The 27,266-nt window shown below is 49.0% G+C and overlaps 3 pseudogenes; 1 reads left to right on the top strand and 2 right to left on the bottom strand.

Annotated features, from left to right (window-relative positions):
* Positions 1-1,834: 1,834 nt before the first annotated feature.
* On the top strand, positions 1,835-17,822 carry LOC122431627 (annotated as a pseudogene).
* Positions 17,823-21,362: 3,540 nt separating this feature from the next.
* On the bottom strand, positions 21,363-21,924 carry LOC122431626 (annotated as a pseudogene).
* A 58-nt stretch (positions 21,925-21,982) lies between these two features.
* LOC122431685 lies at positions 21,983-22,353 on the bottom strand (annotated as a pseudogene).
* Between the last annotated feature and the right edge of the window lie 4,913 nt (positions 22,354-27,266).

Here is a 27,266-nt window from a genome sequence, read left to right as displayed (position 1 = left end):
CTCAGTGACTTGGTGTCAAGGAAAGAACACTGGGCTGGGGGACTGGGGGGGCTGTGTTCTCATCCGGGGGTTGCCCTGCTTGTTGCAGGCCTTGGGGAGCCCCAGCCTGTTTCTGGGTTCTGCCTTACCTCTGAGCTGATTGGGTGGGAGACAGGTCTCTGTCCTAGCTCTCAGCTCCATGACTCCCATGGCCCCCAGGCTCCTGATGGGAGATCCTGTACTGACCCCTGGGTTTCCGGACTCCTCATCCAGTGCTCCTGCCTTTGGCTTCCCTGCGTCTCTTTTCTTCAGGACCCAATGCCCTGTCTTCCAGTCACAGCCTATTTCAAAGGCTGGGGTATGGATTTCTACGAAGCCTTCACTTATGGGGGAGGAGTGCTCTGCCGGAGGGGTGTTTCTCTCTGGCTTTCTCTCTCTGCCATGACGAAGCCTCTGTCCCTGTTCCAGGCGTTTCAGGCCTCAGTGAGCAGCAGGGGCAGTACCTGGCAGACCTGAAATAGCACCTTGGCTTAGCTACCCACCTACCATCTCTGGGGAGGGCAGTGACCCGCTCTCCTCCCCCATGCTGCTCAGGGACCGCAGCCCAGCTGCCTTACTAATTGTGTCTCAGGAGAGACTTGCCTTATTCATTTTCTCCCAAGGGTCCCAGTGGACCTGTGGAGGAGCTGAGAACGGCTTCAGGGTGTGCGTCATTTCAGGAAGGGGAGAGCCCCTTCCCGTTCTTGTTAGGGGAAGCAGGTGAGTTCAGATGAGCAGTTGTGGGGAGGAAGGGTGCGGGGTGGGACAGGAAGGCAAAGAGAGGGATTTTTGTTTTGCAACAACTTCAGCTTTGGGGAAAGGATCCATTGTGTAAGACCAGCTGGTCCAGGGCTCAGGGCAGCCAGCCAAGTGATGGTGGAAGGACCCTGGGAGATGCCCTGCTGTAGGCATAGAGGGACCATCCTAGTGATGTGGGAGGACCCTGGGAGAGGCCTTGCTGTGGGCATAGAGGGACCAGTCAAGTGAAAGTCCTGCTGCTCCTCCCAGCAGGACTTCTTCTGGGGAGGCTCCTTGCCCCCCATCCCCCCCACTGCACCCCCAACCCACCAATCCCTTAGGCCTTGCCCCTCCCTGAAGACCACTGTCCCCCTCGCCTCACTCTACTCCCATTCGTGCACGCTGGTGATCATAAATGGATTTATTTCCCTGTATTGACCCAGAGGGTCTGAGGCTATCACTGCTTCAGACGCTTGAAAAGCACTTTCGGGAGGTGTTGAGGCTTGGCTTGGGAACAGTGCTGTGATTGATTGGTGATGCCAGCAACAGGGGACTGGATGTTCTCAGGGCTGCAGTCCCCACTTCAGGGGGATGGGAGAGGCTGGATGAGTGACCCAAGAGAGGTGTTTTCGGAGTTGAGTTTGTTGAGATAGATGCTGTCTCTGGATGCAGAAATCTCATGTGCCTTTTTCAGGTACAGTCAGCTATGATGGGAAAAGAAGGAGGAGGGGGAGGGAAGGAGAGGAAGAGGAGGAAGAGGGGAGGAGGAGGAGCAGGGGGAGGGTGGATTGGACTCGAGTCCAGTGGTTCCAACCCCAGATCCTTATTTCTTCTGTATTAGGCTGCTTTCCTGGGGTTCTTCCTGGTACCCTGCTGCCTCCACTTTCTTTTGAAGGTGCCCAGTGGCAAGAGTGATCCTTTCTTGTCAAGTCCCTGGGATGAAAAGGCGGTGATGTGAGCTGAGGGCATAGGCAGCAGGCTGGGATGGACACCAGCGGGCTGTCTGGCTGTTACCATGACAGTCCCCTGTTCTCTCCAAACAGAGGCGTGTCAGGATTCCAGAATTGGAGGAGGCAAGATGAAGACTCTACTGCTGTTGATGGGGCTGCCGTCAGCTGGGAGAGTGGCCGGGCAATCTCGGACAAAGAGCTCCAGGGTAAGTGACCAGGCGTGCCCTTCTGTCAGGACCCCAAGGGTCAGAGCCCATCTCTGACCTGTGCATCAGGTCTGGTTTGCCCTGCCCGGGCCCCTGTCTGAGCTCTCTGTTGCTGGTCCAGGCTCTTTGTGGTCAGGTTGGCTTCCAGGCACTTTCAAGTGGACCCCAAGCCCTTTCTGGATCTTGTATCTCATCTGGCTGTTCTCTTCCCAGTCAGCTTGGCCCAGCATGCCCCCGCCCCCCCCCCCCCCCATGAAGCTCCATGAACCTGGACCATTGGAGCCTCTGTGGACATCCCCCTTGAGTTTCCATAACGCTTTCTACCTGTGTCTGCCACCTTTCCACCTATAAAACCAATGCTCTGGGTTCAGGAAAGAGAAAATATCATTCATTAGGAGGGTTTGTCATCCTTCAGAGCCCAGCTTTTGGGTCCCCTCTTCTGCTAGGTCCTTCCTGACACCTGTCTTCCCTCTGCTCCACTCTTATCCTGGGAGCTGACCAACTCTCTGGGGTAGTAGTTAGAAACTCAGATGCTGAGATCAGAGATGGGTGGGAGTCTTATCTCCCTCCCAGCCCTCCCAGCTGTATAACCGGGGGTGAGTATCTTGATCTCACTATGATTCTTCGTCCTCATTTGTGCAATGAGGTGAAGGCGGTGTTGAGAGTCTTAAATAAAATGCACATGGAGCCTGCAGCCAGTGCTTGGCCCAGGATAAGCACCAGAGAATTTGGTAACATTGTCTCATGGTATTTGTCAAAGGATGTGGTGTGTCTGATCACAGTCTCCTTGTGGGATGGTGTAATTAAGTCAGCTTCCTGTCCCCTTCACCTGACACCATGCATTGGAACAAAGACAAAGTTCAGATGTTTGCTTAAACTGCATTCCAGAAAGGATTGTATCCTAAAGGATACTATTTTATATTTTGATGCTTAAACATCAAATTGTGCTTCCAGGATTTTTTTTTTTTCCCTTGAACATTTTCTGCAGTTGGTTAGGCTGCTTCTCCAGAGCCCCAGGGGCAGACTGGGTTATTTCTTTTTTTTTTTTTCCATTTATTTTTATTAGTTGGAGGCTAATTACTTTACAATATTGTAGTGGTTTTTGCCATACATTGACACGAATCAGCCATGGATTTACATGTGTTCCCCATCCTGAACCCCCCTCCCACCTCCCTCCCCATCCCATCCCCCTGGGTCATCCCAGTGCACCAGCCCTGAGCACTTGTCTCATGCATCCAACCTGGGCTGGCAATCTGTTTCACCCTTGATAATATACATGTTTCGATGCTGTTCTCTCAGATCATCCCACCCTCGCCTTCTCCCATCGAGTCCAAAAGTCTGTTTTGTACATCTGTGTCTCTTTTTCTGTCTTGCATATAGGGTTATTGTTACCATCTTTCTAAATTCCATATATATGCGTTAGTATACTGTATTGGTGTTTATCTTTCAGCAGACGAATGGATAAGAAAGCTGTGGTACATATACACAATGGAATATTACTCAGCCGTTAAAAAGAATACATTTGAATCAGTTCTAATGAAATGGATAAAACTGGAGCCCATTATACAGAGTGAAGCAAGCCAGACTGGGTTATTTCTCTGGGTGTGTCTGCTCCAGTGTTTGCATTTCAGAGCAGCTGGGTAATTGATTCTCAGGCCTTGGGCCTTCAGTGCGCCCTGGAGATGGAACCTGGAATGGAACCTGTGTCAGAGTGAAGCTGGGACCCTGAAAGCTGCCTGCCAGGGGGACCCCAGCCACGGCAGCCCCTAGATCCACTGGTCTTTTTGACCCTTTCAATTGGTTCCAGGATTGTATTCCCAGCACCACCTATTCACATTATCCACCTCTCTGCCCTTTTCCTGCAGAAGTGTCCACTGAGGGGAGTAAGTATGTGAATAAAGAAATTAAAAATGCCCTCACGGAGGTGAAACAGATAAAGACCCAAACAGAACAAACCAATGAAGAGCACAAGTTACTGCACAGCTCCCTGGGGGAAGCCAAGACGAAGAAGAGGTAAGGAGGAGCTCCGTGGCCCCGCCTTGATCCTCTCTGCTGGAGGGACGGAGTGGCCCTTGCTCCTCCAGGTGCCCTGCCAGGTTGCCATGGTGACCTGCCGACCTTCCTTCCCCGCTGTGTCATCTGATGCCAGGGGCTGTGGTTAACAAATAGGCAAGGTTTATTTGCTTTTGAAAGCTTCAGGAGGTGAGATTTTGGATCTGGTTTCATTACAAGCCTGCTGCCAGATTCATTTCAATAGATTTTTCTAAACCCCGATTGTGTGCAAGCTCTGGCGTTGGCTTTGGGTAGGGTCTGTCACGGTCAGGGTTAGAAGGGGGATGGCACCCTACCTTTAGGAAGCTTATCTAGTGTGGGTAATACCTTTGGGGGTACAGCAGGCACACAGTGTATTGCTCAGATCTGAGTTCTGGTCTATTTTGTAAAGAGACACCTGAGTCCAACAGTGAACATACATAACTAAACCACTGTCATTCAAGAAACTGCTTATTTGTGTTGTGCTGGGTAGCTTCAGTTGTGTCTGACTCTTTGAGACCTCATGGACCGTAGCCCGCCAGGCTCCTCTGTCCATGGGAGTCTCCAGGCAAGAACACTGGAGCAGGTGGCCATTTCCTCTTCCAGGGGATCTTTCTGACCCAGGGATCAAACCCACATCTCTTAAATGTCTCTTGCACTGGCAGGCATGTTCTTACCACTAGCGCCACCTGGGCACCCCAGCTTATTTAAAAAATCAATAGTCTTTGTCAGGGTATCCTCAAATTCTACTCCTATTGCTACCCTACCCCTAATGACAGAGATGCTGAGATGGGGCCTCTGGTCCCTAATGTGTGGGGTGAAATCATTATAAAGACTTAGAGAAGTTCTGCAGTAAAGAAACACATGTAACTTCATTTAACCCAAGTGCTTTCCAAATCCAATTGACCAGGGAATCCATTTATGTTTTTCCTGATAGCTTGTAGCACAGTTTCATGGTAGCCACTTGCAGCAATGTTGGCCTGGGTGCAGTTCTAACTTTCTCTGAAACTTAATGCCCTTTCTTGGCATGAGTAGAAATTCCCGCCATGCTGTGAGAAACCTCCTAGAGTCCACGGAGAAGTGGCAAGCCCTGTTCGGGAATATTTGTGCTTCTCACCGGAATTTGATATTTGGCAATCCAGGTTCTATAAAGCACATGATGTTTGGAAAGAGACTCCAGTTGAGGAATATGGGAACCGGAAAGAAAGGAATTGCCTTGAATTGGCCTCATAGGAGGTGTGGTGGCCTTCCCCATTTGGGAGCAAGAGGCGGTGGACACAGACCAGGGGGACAGGGGACATGGAGCAGGAGAAGATTCCACCTGGCTCCTCCTGGTCAGACATTCCTAGAGCAGCTTCATCTGGGGGTATGGATGGTCTACTTAATTCTTTGAAGAGTAAAACAGCTATTTTTCAAGATTTTAGTATAGAAAAGCAGCAGAAGAAAAGTTTCTCCATAATCTTTTTACTTTAGGACAATTCCTTAGGTATCTAAGGATACCTGTGTTTGATCTACTTCTTACTACTTTTTCTCCTCTATAGTTTTTGGACAGTGGCTGTACTCAAACTCATGAATTTTTTAACATGAGAAATGCTTATTATAATATTTAACATTTGTTACAAACATCCTTGGTAATGCTGTCCTAGCTACCATTTGTAGTACTACTATTTCCTTAACTTGTCCCCTAGTTTTGAACATCTGAGTTAACTCCAGGTTTTTTTTTTTTTTTTTGCCATTCGTGAATATTGTAACAAATATCTTTAGGCATACAGATTTTTCCTTGATTGCAGGAATTCCTTGGGATAGATTCTTGCAGAATTACTGGATCAGATGTCATGGTCATTTTAGAGACTTTTGAGCAGGTGTGATTTTGATTTCAGAAACTTACCTATTCCCATGGCATGCTGCGGACTGTGGTTGCCATAGAAAAATAAGATTCAGGGAAGCTTTGAAAGATGACATTTATTTATTTATTTATTTTTTGAAAGATGACATTTAAATTCCTGAAGTTGAGAGTGAAAAGTGGGGTATTTAGTGAGAAGAGGGAAGTCTTGGGGTAAAGACAGTAGGTGCAGTATCAGAGAAAAATGTCTAGATGGGCTCTAGTGGCCAGAAAGGACTAAGGAGCAGGATGAAGATGGCAGGATGCTTAAAACCAGATGAGAAGGGACATCCTGGTGGCAAATGTGGGAGCTTGTGAGCCAGAGCGGGATGGAAATAAGCACCCCAAGTGCCCAGGTTGGGCAGAGTTGGGGGTGGGCACCCATGCCTGCTTCTGGAAGGGGAAGCCCGTGGTTTCTGTGGCTAAGCCAGCCTGTGTCATCCCCCAGGACGCCCTGAATGACACCAGGGATTCCGAAACCAAGCTGGAGGCGTCCCAGGGGGTGTGCAATGAGACCATGACGCCCTCTGGGACGAGTGTAAGCCCTGCCTGAAACAGACCTGCGTGCAGTTCTATGTGCCTGCGTGCAGAAGCAGCTCAGGACTGGTTGGCCACCAGCTGACAAGCGGCCCCGCCCCTTCAGCGCAGCGTGGCTCGGGCAGGGGGATGAGAACTTGAATATGCTTCTTTGATTCTGCACCGAGTTCCAAGTGTGGGGATTTCCATACCAAGGGGTTCTCCCACACCAGCCGGGTGCCCTGCAGTTTAAGTCAAGTCGGATCCCATCTACCTAGAGACAGCATCAGACCCCACAGCTTCAGGGCTCAGTCCCACAAGTCCGCCCCGCCACGCCCACCCCCGACTTCACCCGCCAATCACGAGTGGCCACCTGTGCTTCTGACGGCTGGCTGTAGGTTAGAGGGCTCCATGACCGCTTCCTTTTGTTGTTGTTGAGTCACTAAGTCGTGTCCAACTCTTTCCAACCCCATGGACTGTCGCCTGACAGGCACTTCTGTCCATGGGATTTCCCAGGCAAGAATACTGGAGTGAGTTGCCATTTCTTTCTCCCAGGGATCTTCCTGACCCAGGCATCAAACCCATATCTCCTACATTGCGGGTGGATTGCCCCCTTGGGTTAAATTAATTTGTTCAAGAAGCCCACAGAACCCGGAAAAACATTTTACATACTAGATAATCAATTTATTATTAAAGGATATAACTTGGGTGACTTCCCCAGTGGCCCAGTGGTTAAGTATCTGCCTTGCAGTGCAGGGAACATGAGTGGGAACCCTGGTTGGGGAACTAGGATCCCACATGCCACAGGGCAGTTAAGCCTGTGTACCACGGTGAGAGATCCCGCGTGACACAACTAAGGCCTGACACAACCAGAGATAAATTTTAAAAATCAAAAATAAGTAAAAATCATTTTTAAAAAAGCCACCAATGGGTGACCCATTGGTTATCCATTAAAAAAAGTAATAAAAATAAAAGGATGTAAGTCAGGAACAGCCAGATGGAAGAGACGCCCAGAGATAGGGATGGGGAAGGGTGGGGAGCCTTATATCCTGAGTCAGCAGTCTCTTGTGTCTCATTGGTGCATGTTTTCATCAGCCCAGAAGCTTCCCAAGCCCATCCTTTTGGATTTCATAGAGGCTTTGTCACACAGGCACGATTGATTAAACCACTGGACATTCGTCATTGATTTAATTCCAGCCCCACTCCCCTCCCTAGAAATCAGGGGCTGGGGCGGAAAGGTCTAACCCTTTAATCATGTAGTTGGCTCTCCCAGCAATCAGCCCCCATCTTTAGTTACTTTCAAAATGTTACTTCCCTAACAAAACAAAGACACCTTGATTGCTCTTATCACGGGAAATTCCAAGAGATTTAGCACCTCCTTGTCAGGAACCAGACCATATATATATTTCTTATGATAAATCACAGTCTCACAGCTTCGTTTCACATGCTATTTGCTACAGATTAGTTCTGGCTGCATTGGAGCCCAGAGTGTCATGATCGATTGGTAATGTCTGCTATGAGTGCAGTAATGTGGGATGGTGAAAAGCACCTGTGTCAGGTATTTGCCATCTTAGAAGATTCTCATCCAGCAATTCTTAGCTGCATAAGGCAACAATTGGCTCCATGGCAGGGCAGAGCCCTGTGTCCACTTTAGCAAAAGGAATTAAGAATTTTTAGTATGTTAATATCCATCTGGACTTCCCTGGTGGCTCAGACGGTAAAGCGTCTGCCTACAGTGCGGGAGACCTGGGTTCAATCCCTGGGTCGGGAAGATCTCCTGGAGAAGGAAATGGCAACCCACTCAGTATTCTTGCCTGGAAAATCCCATGGATAGAAGAACCTGGTAGGCTACAGTTCATGGGGTTGCAAAGAGTCGGACACGACTGAGCAACTTCACTTTCCAATATCCATCTACCTTCCCCTACAGGCCTTGCTCAATTAGGACTCATGAATTTTGCCCTTCCTCAGAGTCCTGTCAGTTGGCACTTGGTTGATTGGGGAGGGGGTCAAAGAGGACAGCAGACTAGTCTCACCTGGTGGGTCTTGTGACTTTCTTGGTCTTTCAGGTCTTCCTGCTCCTCCCCATCGGAGTCAGTAGATTGGAAGGGGCTGGCCTGGACATTTCAGAGATGGGGAGCCATTCCCAGCCAGGCTTTCCACCCCCTGCTGTGACTCCTAGATGTCCCAGGTGCAGCCGGGACGGGCCTGGCTCGTCTTGACAAGGGGGAGACACCTCTGATTATCCTCCATCTCACAGCTTGAGGAGTTCCTGAACCAAAGCCCCTTCTACTTCTGGATCAATGGTGATCGCATTGACTCCCTGATGGAGAATGACCGGCAGCAGAGCCATGCGATGGACGTCATGGAGGACAGCGTCAACCAGGCCTCCAACATCATGGATGAACTCTTCCAGGACCGGTTCTTTCCCCAGAGGCCCCAGGACACTCAGTACTACTCCCCCTTCAGCTCATTCCCGAGGGGGGTCACTCTTCTTTAATCCCAAATCCCGCTTTGCCCGGAAATTGCCTTTCCCCGTGTTGGAACCCCTAAACTTTCATGATGTGTTTCAGCCCTTCTACGACGTGATCCACCAGGCCCAGCAGGCCATGGACGCCCACCTGCACAGGACTCCCTGCCGCTTCCCCATGACGGAATTCTCAGGAGGTAAGAAGGGGGGGGGGGTGAGAGCTCACAGTTCAGTGGGATGCTTTACCCGGTCAGATGGGCTGTGATGCTAAAGAAAAGTACAAATAGCTAAGGAGCTAAGGGATTGTGGAGGTAGGGAGCATTAGATACTCATAGCTGTGCCCAGGACTTGGCCTATGCCATCTGAACCCTCCCTAGCAACCTTGGGAGGGGGCTACCATCCCCATTTGATGGAGAGTGTAGGAGCATGCCCAGAGGTTCACCGGCTTCCCTGGTGCCTCAGCGGTAAAGAATCCACCTGCAATGCAGGAGATGCGGGTTTGATCCCTGGTTTGGGAAGATCCAAACTGGGATTTAGGCTGGTCAAATCTAGCCATACAGGACTTGGAACCAGTGTTCTTTTGAGTTTTTCCAGGCTCCTTCCAAAAACTGGTGGGCATGACCCTGTTTCCTCTAGAGCAGGCATCCCCAACCTCTAGGATCTAATGCCTGTTGATCTGAGATGCAGCTGGTGTAATAATAACAGACATAAAGTTCTTGAATCATCCTGAAACCCCCTCCCCCACCCCTTGGTCCTTGGAAAAAATTGTCTTCCACAAAACTGATCCCTCGCACCAAAAAGGTTGTGGACCACTGCTCTTGAAAACTAGACCCCTTTGTCTTGGAACTCAGGTGGCTTTGTGTGGACACCATGCTTATATTGGCAGTGAATTGTATAATCACTTAACTGTACAGTTAAGAAAGCTGTTCGTGGCTATAACCTTAGGGTCTGGTAGAGAATGGGCACACAGTGAGTATCTTTTGAATGAACAAGAAAAGCCAAAACTTTTAGAAGTGTCTTCTGTCAGTGAATCAATAGACACTGGTTGGCCAACCCCATCTCCTAAATGCTAGAGTTTGATTCGCACCGGGGTCTGGCTTGTAAAGGATTGGAAATACAGGAGGGTGTGGGCGTGAATGGGCCTCCCTGGCGGCTCAGTGGTGAAGAGCCCACCTCCCAATGCTGGAGACATGGGTTCAATCCCTGGGTCAGGAAGATCCCCTGGATAAGGAAATGGCAACCCACTCCAGTATTCTTGCCTGGAGAATCCCATGGACAGAGAAGCCTGGCGGGCTACAGTCCGTGGGGTCACAAAAGAGTCAGACGTGACTTAGCGCTAAACAACAAATTGACTTGAAGAAGCATTTACTGCATGTCGTAAGGTGGGGTGGGGGGCGCCCTGTGTTATAAGGAGGTTCCATATGAATCTTACTCCTGCCTTCAAGGGGCTTGCTGCTTGGCCAGGGGGAGAGAAGTGAGCCAGACAGAATGCAGAGCAAAACAGGTTATGATGCCAAAGAGAAGTATGGACAGCTCAGAAAACGTGGAGGTGGGAGAGTGGAGTGGTGAGAGGGAGGCCATACCCAGCTCAGGGGGCCCCGGGAACCACCTCTGGTCCTGCTGCAGGGAGTCCCACTGCTGACCCAAGCCTGTGTCTTTCTGCAGGCAGGCAGCCAGATGCCAACCTGCTCTGCCTGCAGAACCATCTCAAAGGGCCAGACAGCGGTATGGAAGGGCTCAGAGAGATGGGGCGGCCCATGTTGCTCTGTGTGACTTCCCTTGTGTGTTCCCAGAAAACAGTGACCGCGCCGTGTGCAAGGAAATCCACCACAATCCACGGGATGCCTGTGGATGAAGGACCAGTGTGAGAAGTGCCAGGAGATCTTGGAACTCCCTGAGTGAGTGAGTGAATGAGTCGGAGACCCCCTGGCCTCCTGTGTCCTCAGGTTCCCAGCACCTCACTGGGGCTGCCTTTAGGGCGTCAAGCGGGTGGGAGTTCAAATGCCAACTCTGCTACCTTCCAGTTGTGGCTGTTGGTGGGAGAGGGGTCCTTTGCTCAGTTCTGCCTGGATCCCCATCTGGGGTTGAGGGTTAAGATGCAGAGTTGTCCCCAAAGTTGGGAGACAGAATACAAAGTATTGGGTTGGCCAAAAAGTTTACTCAGGTTTTTCCATAGCATCTTGTGGAAAAACCCGAAGAACTTTATGGCCAACCCAATACTTACCGCATCAGTCCACGGTTAACAGGCTGACTGTAGGAAGGGCAGCCGTGCTTTAAAAAGCTGTAATCCTGTGACTTCCTCCAGTTAGTCTGTCCCCAAGGGCCAAACCTAGTAGACATCCTCATTTTTGGCTGCAGATGATGAAAATTTAGACAGTATGATGTTGTTACTGTTGTTTTGTCTCTAAGTCGTGTCCAACTCTTTGCAACCCTGTGGACTATATAGCCCGCCAGGCTCCTCTGTCCATGGGATTTCCAAGACAAGAATACTGCAGTGGGTTGCCATTTCTTCCTACTCCAAGGGATCTTCCCGACCCAGGGATCGAATTTGAGTCTCCTGCGTCGGCAGGCAGATTCTTTGCCACTGAGCCATCGAGGAAACCCTTCGACAGTGTGGACTCTGTTAAACTCTTGCCGTGTGTTTGTTACTGAACACGCTTCTAAACAGTTCACATTTACTCTTCTCCCTAGGATAACTGGGGTGGCTACTTGTCTTACAGAGGGGGAGGCTGAGTTAGAGAAGGTTCAGTGACCTGCTCAGGATTCAGGACACCCCTCCTGCGGGGTGTTTGGCGTGCATTCCCCAGCAGTGCTGCCGTGTCCTCTGCCCTGAACATACAGGTCTCTCCTTGTGGTACCTTCACTTCCTGGCCACCTTCCCTGTGGTTGGTTGGTCCCTGAGGCAAAGGAAATAGCTCTCTTCCGATGTTACTCTCTGTTTTATCAGGGGAACTGAATTCTTCCTACTTGGAGGTAACAGCTATAAAAGCAGAGACACACTTCTTGGCTCACAAAAGTTTATGCTCGGAAGGAAAGAGTTAATTATCTTTGCTCTTACTTAATTCTTTTGGGTGCCTGGGCCGGGCCTTCAGAGTCGAACGCCCTAATCTCAGTGCTGTAATTTTAGAAGCCACTGCAAAAGTACAAGTGCTATATGAGGCTGATCTATGAAGAAGTGAGGTGAGTTCACAAGTGCGGCTCTTGGGTATAGCCCATAAAATATAATAGCTAGAAAACCGTAAATCACACAGTACCTCGCAGTGAGAAAGTCACCTTAGGGCCAGAAGAAGAGACCTACTGATGCCCAAGCTCAGATTGGTGCCCCTGGTACTGATTTTTTTTAAATTTTTTTTTCCCTGGTACTGATCTTAACGGTCACTGATCACAACTTCCTGAAACACTGGTTTTCTTTTATACACCAAGGAAGATTTATGACTTCTTTTTTTAAAATTTTTTATTTATGACTTCTTATCCAAGGTGCTTGCAACCTTTGGAGCATGTGCTGCCTGGGAACTCCAGACTGAACTGTTGCAATTTCCATTCTCCTGGCATTTTGGACCAGATTGTTCTTTTTTTTTTTTAATGATAGATTTCATCATTTTTTTCAAATATTTATTTTAAAAACTGTTATTTATCTGGCTGCTTAGGGTCTTAGCTGTGGCATGAGGGGTCCTCATTGTGTCCTGTATTGCAGTGGATGGGTTCAGTTGTTGCAGCATGCAATGTGGGATCCTAGTTCCCCAACCAGAGATCAGACCCGTGACCCTGCACTGCAAGGCAGATTCTCAACCACTGGGCCACCAGGGAAGTCCCTAGACCAGATCATTCGTTGTGATGGGGGCTGCCCTGGGCACCGTAAGGCATTTCACAGCATCTCTGGCCTCCAATAACCTCCCACCCCCTACCCTGCCAGTTGTGACAACCGAAAGTATTTTCAGACCTTGTCAAGTACCCGTGGGGACAGCACTGCCCCAGGAGAGAGCCGCGGTTCTAGCTTCCATCCTGGTTCTCAATGACTGTCCTTATTTTCAGTGACTCCCTGGCATGAAGAGCTAAGGTTAGTCATTGTACATATTTCTCAACCCAGCTTATTGTTCATAATCCTATGTCTTGCCCCACCTGATGTTTTATTTTAATATAATAGAAATGATCAAAAGGCTTCCCTCCTAGCTCAGTTGGTAAAGAATTTGCCTGCAATGCAGGAGACCCCAGTTCTATTCCTGGGTCAGGAAGATCCCCTGGAGAAGGGCATGGCAATTCACTCCACTGTTCTTGCCTGGAGAATCCCATGGACAGAGGAACCTGGTGGGCATGAGGTCGAAAAGAGTTTCACATGACTTAGTGACTAAACCTAAACCAATAGAAATGATTACAACCAGCATGATGAAGCGTGCAAAGAACTCCTTTTCCTTGACTTGCTTGAGTTTCATGTGCTCTTTTGGGGATAGTTTTCAACAATTAAGGGAGAGAAAACAGTAGTTTTTAAAGAGAGCGGGCGTTGTTTCCAACCCTTGTCTACCTGACCTCCTGCAGTGGGTGGAGTGGGGGGGTGTGGGGGGACCAAAAGCAATGAACTTCCCTACTCTCTGGTGAGCTTGGCAGCCAGCCACTCTGGGCAGATGGGCAAACCTGGACCCCCTCACTTCCTGTGTGCTCGTGGTCCGAGGATCCTGGCTGGCTCTTCTGCTAGCCAGGTTCTTGGGGCCAGAATTTCCAACTCTATGGATACAGGCAAAGTTGGAGAACTTTGCAGAGCCACAGACTCAATAGGAAGAGCCCAAGTTTAAGAGTTAAAGCCTTGAGTTCACCATTCTGACCTCCCAAATCATTCATCCTATGACTTTAGGTAAACGATTTAGCTCTGTGCCCCTCAGTTTCATTGTTGGACGTCAGAGTGCATCAGACTATTAGAGATCACCGCTATCCAGAGCGTTCAGTGATGCCTGGGGCATAGCAGTACCACACAAATGGCAGCTACAGGTAATGTCCACCATTTCTGGAAATGATTCCTGGGGGCACGAGGGCAGTGATACGAGCTCCTGGTCTTTGCACATGGAGCCCTGAAATCCTTGCTTCTTGAGGTGTGGACAATGCCCCTCCTTGCCAATCTCCAGCGAGGCAGGGTCTTGCACCCAAAGAGAAATCAGTGATGTTACTGAAATAATTTAGTTCAGCTGACACTGTCTCCCAGAGCAAGACTTTTTTGATGGAGATACTATGTGTTGATTCACACTCAGGTCGGGCTCTCTGCTTTGTCTTGGGCTGACAGCGAACGCATGGTGGAAAGACGGCCCTCAGAGTAGCTCTGCCTCAGGTCCTGGCTGCGTGGCCCGATTGCCATTTGTCTTCATCCCTGTTGAGCTCTCCCTTCACATTTCTGCCATTTGTTTTTGTTCTTTCCATCTCTGGGCAGACTGTTCTGCCAATAACCTGACTCAGACGCTGCTCCGCCAGCAGCTGAACGCTTCCCTGCAGCTGGCGGAGAAGTTCAGCAGGCTGTAGGACCAGCTGCTCCAGTCCTACCAGCAGAAGATGCTCAACACGTCGGCCCTGCTCAAGCAGCTGAAGGAGCAGTCCACCTGGGAGTCCCAGCTGGCCAGCCTCACGCAGAACGACGACCAGGACTATCAGGTCTCCACGGTTAGTCCGTGCTGGCCACACCCGGCAGCTGCACTCACGGTGCAGTCTGGAGGTCGCGTGGTCCTCCCCGGGGGTGAAACGGGATCAAGATGTTCACGGGGGCATGTCTGCTTTCGATGGAGCACTTGTCCTACTGCAGGAAGCAAACACTCAGGCACAGCGGTGCACGGAGACCTCATCACCTGATGAGGTGGAGTGTCACGATCCTATTTTACGGGTGAGGAAATGGTGAGGTTCACCAGCTTACCCAGCATCTCCTACCTGAGGGGTGATCACCCTGTCTGCCTGGCTGCAGAGCTCTCTTTCCGGAGAGCTGTCCTGTCCCACGTAGCATGCCTCGTGAATTGGCCCATTGTTCTCCTCCAGTGATAAGCAGCATCTCTCTAGTACCGGGAAACCTTTCTTTTTCTCTCCCTGTCTAGCTGGTTGCTGCCCAAAGGAAACATGGCATCTCGGAAACCAAGTTTTACTTGGTGGGGCTCCCCCGGGGCTGGTCCTTTGTGGAAGGCATTTACCCCCACAAAGTAGTGTCTCTGAGTTAGGGCATTTCTGTTCACCAAGTTGTATAGTTCTGCAGGTTAGGGAAAAGCAAAGGGGTCCACAGATCCGAATGAAGCCTTACTTGAGTTGCCAGCTGAGTCTGGGTTGACCGTCTTCCCCAACCCTTGTTACCTTTTCTCCTTCCAGGTGAATTCCCACAGCTCCGACCCCAGCACTCGGTCCAGCCTCACCAAGGTGTTGTGAAGCTCTTCAACTCCTTCCCCATCACCGTGACGGTCCCGCAGGAAGTCTCCAGGCCTGACTTTATGGAGAATGTGGCGGAAAAAGCGCTGCAGCAATACTGCCAGAAGAACCTGTGAGTGTATGCCCCCCTGCCCCACCTCAGTCCCTCTGGGGCGAACAGCTCCCTGGGGGTCCAAAAAACAGGGCAGAGGCATCACTGGAGCTATAGCCAGAGCCCACACAGGAAGTTGGGAAGCTACTAGGAATTTTCTTCTTTCTTTGGAGGAAGTTCTTTCTGGGTTGATGAGAAGCAAAGTGTTGGTTGCTGCTTCTCAGTGATTATCAGCCCTCACCTTCCCCTCCCCTGTTTCTTTTTCAGGGAGGAGTGAGGCATGAAAGTTGCTTTTCTAAGTATGGGGGCATCTGCACCCACTTGCCCCTGAGATGAGCTTCAGGCCCCTCTAGAGAGTTCTGCACGTCACCAGGTGACCAGGCCCTGGGCTCCAGGCCCTTCTGACCCCACCAGCCTCTCTTTCCTCTGAACTCCTCTGAAACGCACTGATGCCTGCATTTGCTGATTACCGGAAGAACTTGCTCACGTGCCACTAACTCAATAAACCGCCTTGTAATCTGAATGCTCTGCTGTGTCCTCTTTTTTAATTTTTTTGGCTTCACCCTGAGGCATGTGGGATCTTAGTTCACTGTAGCTGTTGATTAATCGCTCAGTCTCTATTGATTTCTATTACGACCCACCAGGCTCCTCTGGCCACAGAATTCTCCAGGCAAGAATATTGAAGTGAGTAACCATTCCCTTCTCCTGGGGATCTTCCTGACCCAGGGATCAAACCCACACCTCCTGCATTGGCAGGCGGGTTCTTTACCACTGAGCCACCAGGGAAACCCCTTTTAGTTTACTGACCAGGGATCCAACCCACACTCCCGGCGTTGGAAGTGTGGCGTCTTAACCACTGGACCACCAGGAAGGCCTGGTGTGTCCTCCTTAGGTTGGTTGTTCTGTTTGTTTGTTTTAACCCACGAATGTCTTCATTTGGATGTGGGAAAAAAAGAGAAAAGAAACGCCAATGGCTAAGATGGTATAGTCTCATATAGTTGAGAATAAAAGGAGTGGGATGATGAAGTTGGTCCAGTTCAAGGATTTCTTGCTTTTAGGAAGAGACATGCCCAGCAGCCAGCTAAAGCATGTTTCTGAAAAATGAACCTTTTCCATTTTCTTCTAAAGTGGATACATACTATGATAGGGGTGAGGGTGATCTCCTGAAGGAATATATTGAAAACTATGGTGCATAAGGCATACTGGTTATTTTGATACATAATTGATATTTTTCTTCTGGAAAATGTACTCCTCCCCAGAAAACAAAATGAGGTAATTTTCTTTTAGGTGTGAGAGCTTAGAATCCCTGTGAAACCTTCTTGACTGTGGCATTGCTTGTTTACTGTCTGTTCTATACAACCTTTATATCTTTCCCTCAACCTTAAGAATTTCTCCGCTGCCTGGATTTTTCCTGATAACAATTCACCCCTCGGGGCTTCTCAGGTGACTCAATGGTAGAGAATCCACCTGCAATGCAGGAGACGCTAGTTCAATCCCTGGGTTGGGAAGATCCCCACTCCAGTATTCTTGCCTGGAGAATGCCAGGGACAGAGGAGCCTGGCGGCAACAGCCCATGGGGTCTCAAAAGAGTCCAACACGACTTAGCTCCTAAACAGGAGAGGGTGAGATGTATGAAAGAGTAACATGGAGACTTACATTACCATATGTAAAATAGAGAGCCAATGGGAATTTGCTGTATGGCTTAGGAAACTCAAACAGGGGCTCTGTATCAACCTTAGAGGGGTGGGATGGGGAGGGAGATGGGAGGGAGTTTCAAAAGGGAGGGGATGTATGTATACCTATGGCTAATTCATGTTGAGGTTTGACAAAAAACAACAAAATTGTGTAAAGCAATTATCCTTCAATTAAAAAATAAATTAAAAAAATTTCTCCCCTCACTCTGAAATATAGCTGTCCTGCAGTACCCCCAGATTGCCAGCAGGTGGCACTGGCTAACCGCAATACTTCTCTCCACATTAAGAAGCCTTTCCATTTATGAATCTTCTCTAAAGAATCCTGTTCATCAAGTACACATCAAAGGGAAATAAAAACCATCTGTCTGCACCCCAGGTCTGTAACAAAATCCACATGTAAATTAAAAGCTTAAAATATTCTTAGTTTACTATTCTTTTTCTCTCTTAAGTTATAAGCACCCTTGCCAACAGATGACAATGGTCTATTAACTTATGTCCACAGAAGCTAGTACTTTAGTATTGCTATCAAGGAAATTCAGAGGAAGGTAGGTTGTGTGTGATTCACTTAAAGATATACATTAATTAGGGTATGGTTCAGAAGGCATTTGCTAAAATGACCATAATTGTAAAGTATATATTATATTAATGTCACTTATTACATTTCACAAGTTATTTTGTTTTCCACTATGCTGCTGGATGTTGGAAGTCACTATACCCAGTTGTTACTTCTTTTTATGCAACCCCCTTTAAATTCTAGACTTGCCCCTTAAAGACAGAGCCTAGGACTTCCCTGGTGGTCCAGTGGTTAAGAATTTGCCTGCCAATGAGGGGAACATGGGTTTGATCCCTGGTCCAGGAAGATCCCACATGCCATGGGGCAGCTAAGCCTATGCATCACAACTACTGAGCCCATGCGCCTAGAACCTGTGCTCTGCAACAAGAGAAGCCACCACAATTAAAAACCCATGCACCACAACTGCTTGCCCTAACTAGAGAAAGCCCACATGCAGCAATGAAGACCCTGCGTAGCCCAAAATACCACCTGATGCAAAGAGCCGACTCATTGGAAAAGACCCTGATGCTGGGAAAGATTGAGGGCATGAGGAGAAGGGGGGCGACAGAGGATGAGATGGTTGGATGGCATCACCAATTCAATGGACATGAGTTTGGGCAAACTCTGGGAGATAGTGAAGGATGGGGAAGCCTGGCGTGCTGCAGTCCATGGGGTTTGAAAGTAGACATGACTGAGCAACTGAACAACAATAAAAGCCAAAAAAAAAAAAAGAGCGAGCCTGAAGCTGACTCTGAGTTTCATTGGATGCCTCTTTCCCCTTCCTGTTTCCCTCTTTGCACAGTGACCTGGTTTGAGGGTCCTTGGATGTCCCTCCATCCCTCTTAGAAATCCCATTCCGAGGCCCCAGAGAGCCCTGAGGCAGGAGATGAAGTCACCAAGGTATTGGATGAGACAGGGTGGGGATCTTCCAGCTGGGGATCTGTGCATAATGGGCCCTTGGTTTCTAGCTTCTAGGATCCTTGTGGCAGAGAGGTAGCAGGGCTTGATGTTCTGAGAAGAGAGGGCTTGACCTCTGCCTGGTGCGGAGGGTGGGGGTGGGGTGGGGTGGAATCATGAACCCTGCTGTCAGCCTCTGTATCGCCACTTGACTGTCTTCTGCCAGAAATCTATGATTAGATGTTGTCTCTGATGACCATGAAGTGAAATGACACCAGAGTTGTGCAATGTGCAGCCTGGGCAACTGTTACCAGGAACCCTGGGCCAACCACAGTTCTCTAATCCCTGGGCCAATTATTTTGTGTAATCCCCGTCAGTTCCCCACAATTACCCTCAGGGCAGTGGTTATTTCCTCCACAGCATAGAAGCTGCGTGGGGGGGGGGGGCGGTGGTGGCCGCAGCTTTCATGTGAGAAGTGCCTAGAGGGGAGAAGACCCCGCCGCAGTTCCTTGCGGCCCACAGAGGCTATAGAAGGAGACCCCGGGTTGCAGCCCTACCCTGTGAAGTAGCAGGGAATAGGGGAGCGGTGGGAGCCAAGAAGCCCCCCAAAAGTATGCAGAAGGCGAGAGAGCGCCACCAAGTGGTGGGGATGGGGATGACAGTCACTCAGCTCAGGACTCCCCAGGCATCATCTCTCCCGGGGCTACACAGTCACGGAGTCACAGTGATAGGATTGGAGGAAAGTGGTCAACACGTCACAGAGCCTTTGGTCCCCCTGAGGGGGCTGGAGACTTGGGCTGCTGGCAGGGCCTACGGAGGACACAGGGGCCAAGTTTAAGGCCCACCCAGGGACACCGTTCACTTGTCCGTGATGAGAAGAGATCAATGGCAGAAGCAGCCCGCGTCAACAGACCAGGCACGACCCTCCCCCGCCTCAGAGGAGCTTGGCCGGGAGCGAGGAGGACGGGGGGCGGGGCCAGCGTGGGGCCACGCCCCTCCCCACGCTGCTCCGGGTCTCAGAACGCGAGGAGGGCAGCCGGTGCGCCCCCCGCCTCCTGCACCCCTCCACCTCTGACGGGGAGAGAAAGCGCCTGGCTTTGCACGGGAGAGTGACGTTCCAAAGTACACGCATCCTTTTATTACCTGTGAGATGCTCAGGTAGTAAAACAGTCTGCTGTAGCTGTTATCAAGTGACGAGAACAGAGGTCAGAATGAATAAAATTGCTTCCTGTGTGTGCCTCCGAAGGAGTGGAAACTCCACAATAAACAGATTCCCAGAGTCGCAACCTCAGTTGAGCAAGAGCTTCAGACAGGAAGTGGACTGAGGAGAGGTCATTGCAAGTGTGGGTGTAGACATAATGTGTGTGCTCAGTTGCTCGGTCGTGTCCTACCCTTTGCAGTCCCATGGACTGTAGCCTGCCAGACTCCTGTTCATGGGATTCTTCAGGCAAGAGTACTGGAGTGGGTTGCTGTGCCCTCCTCTTCCAGGGGATCTTCCCAACTCAGGGACTAAACGTGTGTCTCTTATGTCTCCTGCGTCAGCAGGTGAGTTCTTTACCACTATCGCCACCTGGGAAGCATAGACACAATAAGAACCATTTATTTGCAGAAATGCAGAATTGAGATCAAACCCAAGTCTGACTCTGGGGTCCGAGGCCCCTGCCCCAGTGTCCTCTCATGACCGAGCATTTGCCTGGTGTTTTCTCTCTGTGACAGAGAGGCTTGGCAAACCCAGGAAGTATCAGTGTTGAATATAGATCTAAAGACAACTGGAGGACTCAGGTCTGCAGAATTTATTAATAGAACTGACGCCTGCCAAATCAGTCAATAAGAAAGCAAGTAAATGCTGGACCACATGGAACAAATTTACCAGGTTAATAATGAACTCTTTGTTTAATAAAGAACTCCCTGTTCTTTAATTTTTGGCCAGGTAGCTCCAAAATCAGGAAGCCTGTAACCTTGCTCCCAGATGAGAATGGACAACAGCAGTACTGTGTAGAGGCCGGGATTTGTGCTTACCTGTTTGTATCTGTCATCTCCAGCACTCCTGCTTATAGAACACTCAGCTTATAGAACTGAGTCCAAAGATGTACATAAGCCCTCCCCCAGTGACAGGAAAACCATCTGAAGGGCAAGTGACACTGAAGGGTCAAAAAAATCACCATCTTGGTATAAACTGTAATGAATTATAATCAATTCTGACTCAGAAATTGCTGAAGAACAGGATCTAAGAATATTTACTGGTAAAAGATAGATGTTCAAAGGTGACCTATCTTCCATCATTGCCTTTATTTTTTTTTTCATTGCCTTTAATAATTAAATGCTTGCTACTTATAAATGCAGCGACTTTAACAAATTTTTATTCTACACAGATAGAGGCAGGTTTGTGTTATCTAAATGCAAATCTAATTAGGTTTGAAATCCTAAAAGTAGAACATTAAGCTAAATGATAACTTTCCTAACACTTTTTTCAGAGTTTTTTTTTTTTTCCTTTTTTAATGGCTCCTTGTGGGAGCCTGGTTAACAATGTGCAACCTTAGAATCACCACTGATTTCCTCTGTTCGTGTGTGTGTGCGCGCACGCGTGCACGCGTGTGTGCTGGGCCACACGGCTTGTGGGACCCAGCTTGTGGGATCGTAGTTCCCCGACTAGGGATTGGATCCATGGCCCTGGCAGTGAAAGCCTGGAGTCCTAACCACTTGACTGCCAGGGAATTGCCTGTTTTTTTTCAGTTTTGAAAACCTAGATAGATGATGAATATACTTAAGCCTGAGTTAAGCATAAGTGGACACTGGAACAACTCTTTACCTGCTCCTCTCCCCCAGTAGAGGTCTATGAGCCCGTCCTTGCTGAAGAACAGCAATCCCTGTTTTCCCCAGAAGCTTTCAATACTAAAAACACTGATGCCTGAACTTGCATCTTTAAAGATGTATTTCAGGATTTGGGTGTTTCTGGAACCATAACTTTAACCCAGCCTTCCATAACAGTCTTTTTACTTTCTAGTACAGGACATTACACTGCAACAATGGCAGTGAACTGCTTCAGCTTTTTCACTTTTGCAGAAGCTAAAACAACTTCCCCAACATAGAAAGGGGCTGGAAAGTTAATTTTCTGGGAAGGAAAGACACAGCCTGGCCCTGGCATTTTAGTACCGAGGAAAGCTGAAATATGTCCATTGATCAAAACTCCATGGACAACTGTCTTTCTAAATCTGGTGTGTTTTGCAAATCTTCTTCTAAGTGCAAAGGACTGACATCCCCTGTTAATTCTGAGGTGGCCACGTCCCTCTGTGTGAAGGCCCTATCGAGTTCAGCCCAGTCTCCAACTCTGAGGTGCACGTGCTCTAAGGGCTGCCTGGTCGGTACTGCTTGGCTCAGGCAGAGTCTCCTGTGAAGCCAACCCCACCAAAGGCGATGGCTGGACATTACTGGGAGCGTTTTCAGCACTCTCAAATTCCATCGACAGGAGCTTTGGGGCTGCTTCAGTCTCCACACATTATGCTGGCACCAGAAAGTACTTTTGAGAGAGGAATATTTTCTCAAATTGAAGACTACTCAATTCAATACTAGTTCCCTACTATTGCCAGATAACGCAAGAAGTGGAGAAACCTGAATCACTCTGAAATCACAGTTCTTGCCTTTATAGGATCCTAACAGGGTCAGAGAGCTCCACAATTTGACAAGACCACTGCTGCATATCCTCAGGATGGCTGACAGGGTCTTCTCTTCATAGGTCAGAATGTCCAAGGGTAACGCAGCATCAACCTCACCAAAGAGGACCTTCAGGGCTGAAATAGCAGCTGGTTGAATTGTGCGGCATTCAGTCGGATCCCACAATCTTGAAACTCTAGGCGGACTTTCATGTCGTGGTACTCAGAGGGATTTTTGTAAACAGTTCTTTTCTATGTGGCATCTGAGGCTGGCATCTTTTTCCAGTGCTGATCACATCTATATTGAGTCAAGAGGGTGTTGGGCACTTGAAGGCGTTTTCAACTTTCTTTGGATTAACTTCTGCCACTGATTTCTCCTCTACCTGGGGCCAGGCGCATGCGCCCTGCATACGTGGTCTCCACCCCCGGCCTCTCTGAGACCGCGTTGTAGAGAGAGGCCGGGACGGTTCGCGGCCCGGCCTCGCCTTAGCCCGTGGCATCCGCCGCCAGAGCAGGAGGTACCGGAGGCCGCTCCTTGCTGCCCGCCAGCCCTCCGCCTTCTGTTTTCATTTTTTTATTATTTTATTTATTTGACTGGACTGGATTTCACTGCGGCAGGCAGGATCTATTTCCTTGATCAGGAATAGAACCTGGGGTCGCTGCATTAGGAGCAGGGAGTCTTAACCACTGGATCACCAGGGATGTCCTCCACCCCTTCTCAATTTGAAACCTACTTTTGCAGGGAGAAATCTGTTCCCTCTTGCCCCGCCCCCATCCTCCAGGGTTTCCTCCCTTTTCTGGGGCCCTTCTGGTGGCTTCAGAGTTTGAGACTAGCCAGTTTCACGCCTTTAGGGTCAGCCTTGCTTGCCTTCGTGTGTGCCCAGTTGTGTCCGACTCTTTGCGACCCCATGGATTGTAGCCCACCAGGCTTCTCTGTCCTTGGGATTCTCCAGGCAAGAATACTGGAATGCGTTGTCATTTCCTTCACCAGGGGATCTCCCCAACCCAGGGGTCGAACCTGAGCCTCCTGCATTGGCAGGCAGATTCTTTACCACTGAGCAACTTGGAAAGCCTTTTAGGTTCCTCTTGAGGAAAGCCTTCTGTTCCTCTTGAGCCTGCACCGCGCAGGATCCCGACGGCTGCCACCAGAGGGCGCCATGAGTCCCTGTTCCAGGGCTGACGGTGGATGCTGACCTTGAGAAGGACCGGAGCTGTGCTGTGGCTCCGCAGATGCTGGGCTTTGCTGCACTGTCGGCTCCCGCCAGCTGACCCACACATTCCTTTGTCTGTCTTCCAGTCCGAGCCCCTGCAGGTGGTCAGGTTGACTTAGCCGGTTTGGGGTTATCCCCATGCAGAGACACCTGCAAGTGAAGTGAGGGGGCATCCGTCTTGGTTTTTAAATGTCCCACATCTTTGCATTTGGGGAGGCTTTCTGATCGGTGGTGCATCCTTCTGGGACCCTCAGAGTTCACCTGGAACCCTCCTTTTCTCTGCTGTGCACCTGTAGGGTGCAGGGGCCAGGCGGCCACCTGAGGGGAGAAGCTGCCCACAGTCCACTCACTCCACTTGGTGAAATTTGCATGTTACTCTTCGGCTGGTGACTGCTCACCCCAAATTCGACTTTGAGAGCCGCCCACAACCCAACAGCCCTGATGCTGTACTGCGACTGAGCTTCACACTGGCCCAGGAGGACCTTTTCCTCATCCTTCCAGCCTACTTCAAAGATGCTGCAGACGATCACTGTTTACTGTTCGAAGCACAGGTTCTGAATCTCAGCGCCCATGATTTTCCGAGTCCCCTGAGGTGAGGAGAGTGTTTGCCACTGAGGCACAATATGACCCGAGGCTTGGGCCTGAGGACAGCACTGGGAGAGAGGGGAAGCCAGCCAGTGGGAATCTGGACCAGCAATGGCCAGCAGGAGGCGAAGGAGGAGAGAAAAAGTGGATCTGCAGCAGTGGTGGCTTCAGGAGCACAATTTATGGCCTCAGTATACACTCAGTCTCAAAAGGACTCTGCAATGAGAATTTGGGGGGAAAAGATGACCTTCAGGCTTTAAAAGGTCTCAAATCAAAGGAAGACTAAATTATAATTCATCAAAAGCCTGATCTAGGAAGGGGCCTCGGGTTCTCTGGTAGTTAGAAAGTCTATTTCCAGAATATTCTTTGACCACAGCATTCCAGGAGTTGACGTTTAACTGAATCTCAGGTTTTGGACTTAAGCCATTGCACTGGGTGTTCCTTAAAGCCTGCATTTGTCCTGGGTTTCATGTAAGATGCCATAAAACACACAGCAAACATGGCACTCCTGCCTAGGGCAGAAATGCCATCTAAAATTTTGAAAAATAAAACATTACTCAAAACTTTAAAACACAATTACATAAGGGAATAGAATACAAAATTCACAGATTTTAAACATTGAATTCGAGCTATTGAAAATACGGGTTTTGAGATGTACCTTGATTGAAATGTTTAGGGGCACTGTCTTTCCTAAATTGCTGTGTGACATTGAACAAGTTTCCTCAACTCTCTGAGACTTGGTTTTCTCAGTACAACAGGGAGTGACTTGGCCTCCATCTTTTCCCGAGCCTCACGGTTTAGCCCACCACGCTTTTCTTTGTATTAACATCACCAGTCCAACTCTTTCCTTATGTATTAGTCAGGTCCTCCAGAGAAATAGAACCAGTGTACATGTTTATGTTAGGCTGATGTCAAGGAGCTGGCTCAAGTCTAACAGTTGTAGGGCAGCCCCACAGGTTGGAAACTCAGCCAGCAGCTCTTGAAATAGAATTTATTCTTCTCTTAGAAATGTCAACTTTTGTTCTGAAGGCCTTTCTACTGTTGCATGAAGCCCATGTGTCGGGAGCCGGCGAGAGAAACCTCGCCCGTGACAAGGTCTGGGTTCAAGGAGCTGGCACGCAAAGGCATCCGGACCTCCAAGACCGCTCCACACGCAAAGGTGTCCGGACCTCCGGGGGTTTCTCGAGACCGCCCCACCATCCACTCCCAGGCCTTCGTCCTTTCATCTTCTGATGCTTGGCGTTCTTCTATGGTCCCTAAAAACTAGTCTGATTCTTACCTAAAATCCCTCCTTGAAACCTTTGCATGGCAGCAACACAGTCCCTGGGGGCACACGGGTCCCAATAAACAGGCCTATCTATCCCATAAGCAAAAGTAGATAGAGTCCATTACGAGATTGAGAAGATTCCTTAGGGTGTGATCAGGAGGGAATTCATGAGACCTCTGACCCTTTGGATTACATACCAGAGCTCAGTCTGCCCGGGGCTGAGCTTCCCAAGATAAGGTTTGTAGATGGCTTTTCACAGTTGACTAGCTGCTGCCGTTGAATTGTTTAAAAGTTATGGGTAGGTATTGACTGTTCTGGAAAGTTATTTATGATGTAACCCATGATTATGCACCTGGTACAATCTTATCATTCCCCCCTCCTTAAACCTCTTTAAAGGATTATTGGTTTTAGGGTATATAAGCACTGATGTAAAAGAATAAAGTAGTCTTGATTCTGCACTCAACCAAGACTTGACTCGCTTCCTTTTCTTCGCCGATACCGCTCATCCGAAGGGAACCCCTGGACTCCTCCGGGGCTGGACCCCAGCACCCATGTACATTGTTATTGTTCAGTTGCCCTGTCCTGTCCGACTCTTTCTGACCCCATGGACTGCAGCATGCCAGGCTCCTCTGTCCTCCACTATCTCACTGGAGCTTGCTCAGATTCATGTCCATTGAGTTGGTGATGCTATCTAACCATCTCATCCTCTGCTGCCCCCTTCTCCTTTTGCCTTCAATCTTTAGCATCAGGGTCTTTTCCAATGAGTCGGCTCTTTGCATCAGGTAGCCAAAGTATTGGAGCTTCAGCATCAGTACATTACTGAGGGTAATTTCCTTTAAATTAACTCACTGTAGATGCTCAGTGCTTCCACAAAATACCTTCAGAACAACCCCTAGGTTAAGTGTTTGATGAAACGATTCAGTCTGTTGTCCAGTAAGGTGACATGTGCCTACCGGCTATGCCTGGTGGTGGGTAGCAGGGCTGGTTTCCTGGGTTAGCTCAGTCAGTGATGTGCTTTTTTATTGTGTATTTTAGTTTTGGTTGCACTGTGTAGGGATCTTAGTCCCCTAACCAGGGATCCAGCCCACGGCCCCTGCATTGGCGTGTGGCGTCTTAAACCACTAGACCAGCAGGAATGTCCCAGAAGGTCCTTGTGCCTGGTTGAATGCTCTGTTGTCATCCTCTTGAAATCTGTTTTTTAATTGAAGTATAGTCGTCTTCTTGAAATTCTTCACCGTCTTGCACTGGGCCCTGTGATTCACATGGCCTGTCCTACCTAAGGTGTAGTTTTTGCTCTTGAAACCATGGACTCGGATTGTGAGCCAGTCTCTCTGGGGAAGTTGAGTCCATGGGGACTGACCAGGTCTCATGGTTGTGCCATTTCTCTGACACTTCATCACACACTCCCTGGCATGGCTATTTAATGTCCTATGAATGTTAGTCTTGTTTCCCTGAATTAGAATATACATTGCTTTACTTTTATTGGTGTAGAAAGATATATAACATAGAATGTACCATTTTAACCATTTTTCAGTGTGCAGTTCAGCGGCATTAAGTACATTCACTTTATTTTATTTTTTAATATTTATTTATTTATATGGCTGTAACGGGTCTTCACTGCAGCATGTGGTGTGGATTGAACCTGGGCACCCTGGGCTGAGTGCAAAGTCTTAGCCACTGGACGCCAGGGAAGTCCCAGGGACATTTACTTTATCGTGAAGCCATCACCAGTCTCCAGAATTCTTCATCTTCCCCAACTGGAAACTCTGTTCCAGTTAAAAACTATCCCCTAGCCACCCTTCCTCCCAGCCCCCAGCACCCACTATTCTATTTTCTGTTTCTGTAAGTCTGAATATTCTAGGTACCTCACATAAGTGGAATCATGCAGCATTTGTCTTTTTGTGACTGGCTTATTTCAGTTAGCAGAAAGCTTTCAAGGCTCATTAATTGTAGGATATATCAAAATTTCCTTCCTTCTTAAGTCTATTATTCCACTGTATGTGGAATATGAGTCCACATTTCATTTATCCAACCGTCCATCAGTGGACATGTGGGTTGCTTCTACTTCTTGGCAATGGTGAACAATGCTGCTATGAATATAGGAAAACAACAGAAAATAACAAGTT

This window comes from Cervus canadensis, chromosome 30 (assembly GCF_019320065.1).
Source record: "Cervus canadensis isolate Bull #8, Minnesota chromosome 30, ASM1932006v1, whole genome shotgun sequence".
NCBI classification, from domain to species: Eukaryota; Metazoa; Chordata; class Mammalia; order Artiodactyla; family Cervidae; genus Cervus; species Cervus canadensis.
The sequence above is the reverse complement of the archived record's forward strand: the minus strand, read 5'-3'. Positions and strand labels throughout refer to the sequence as shown.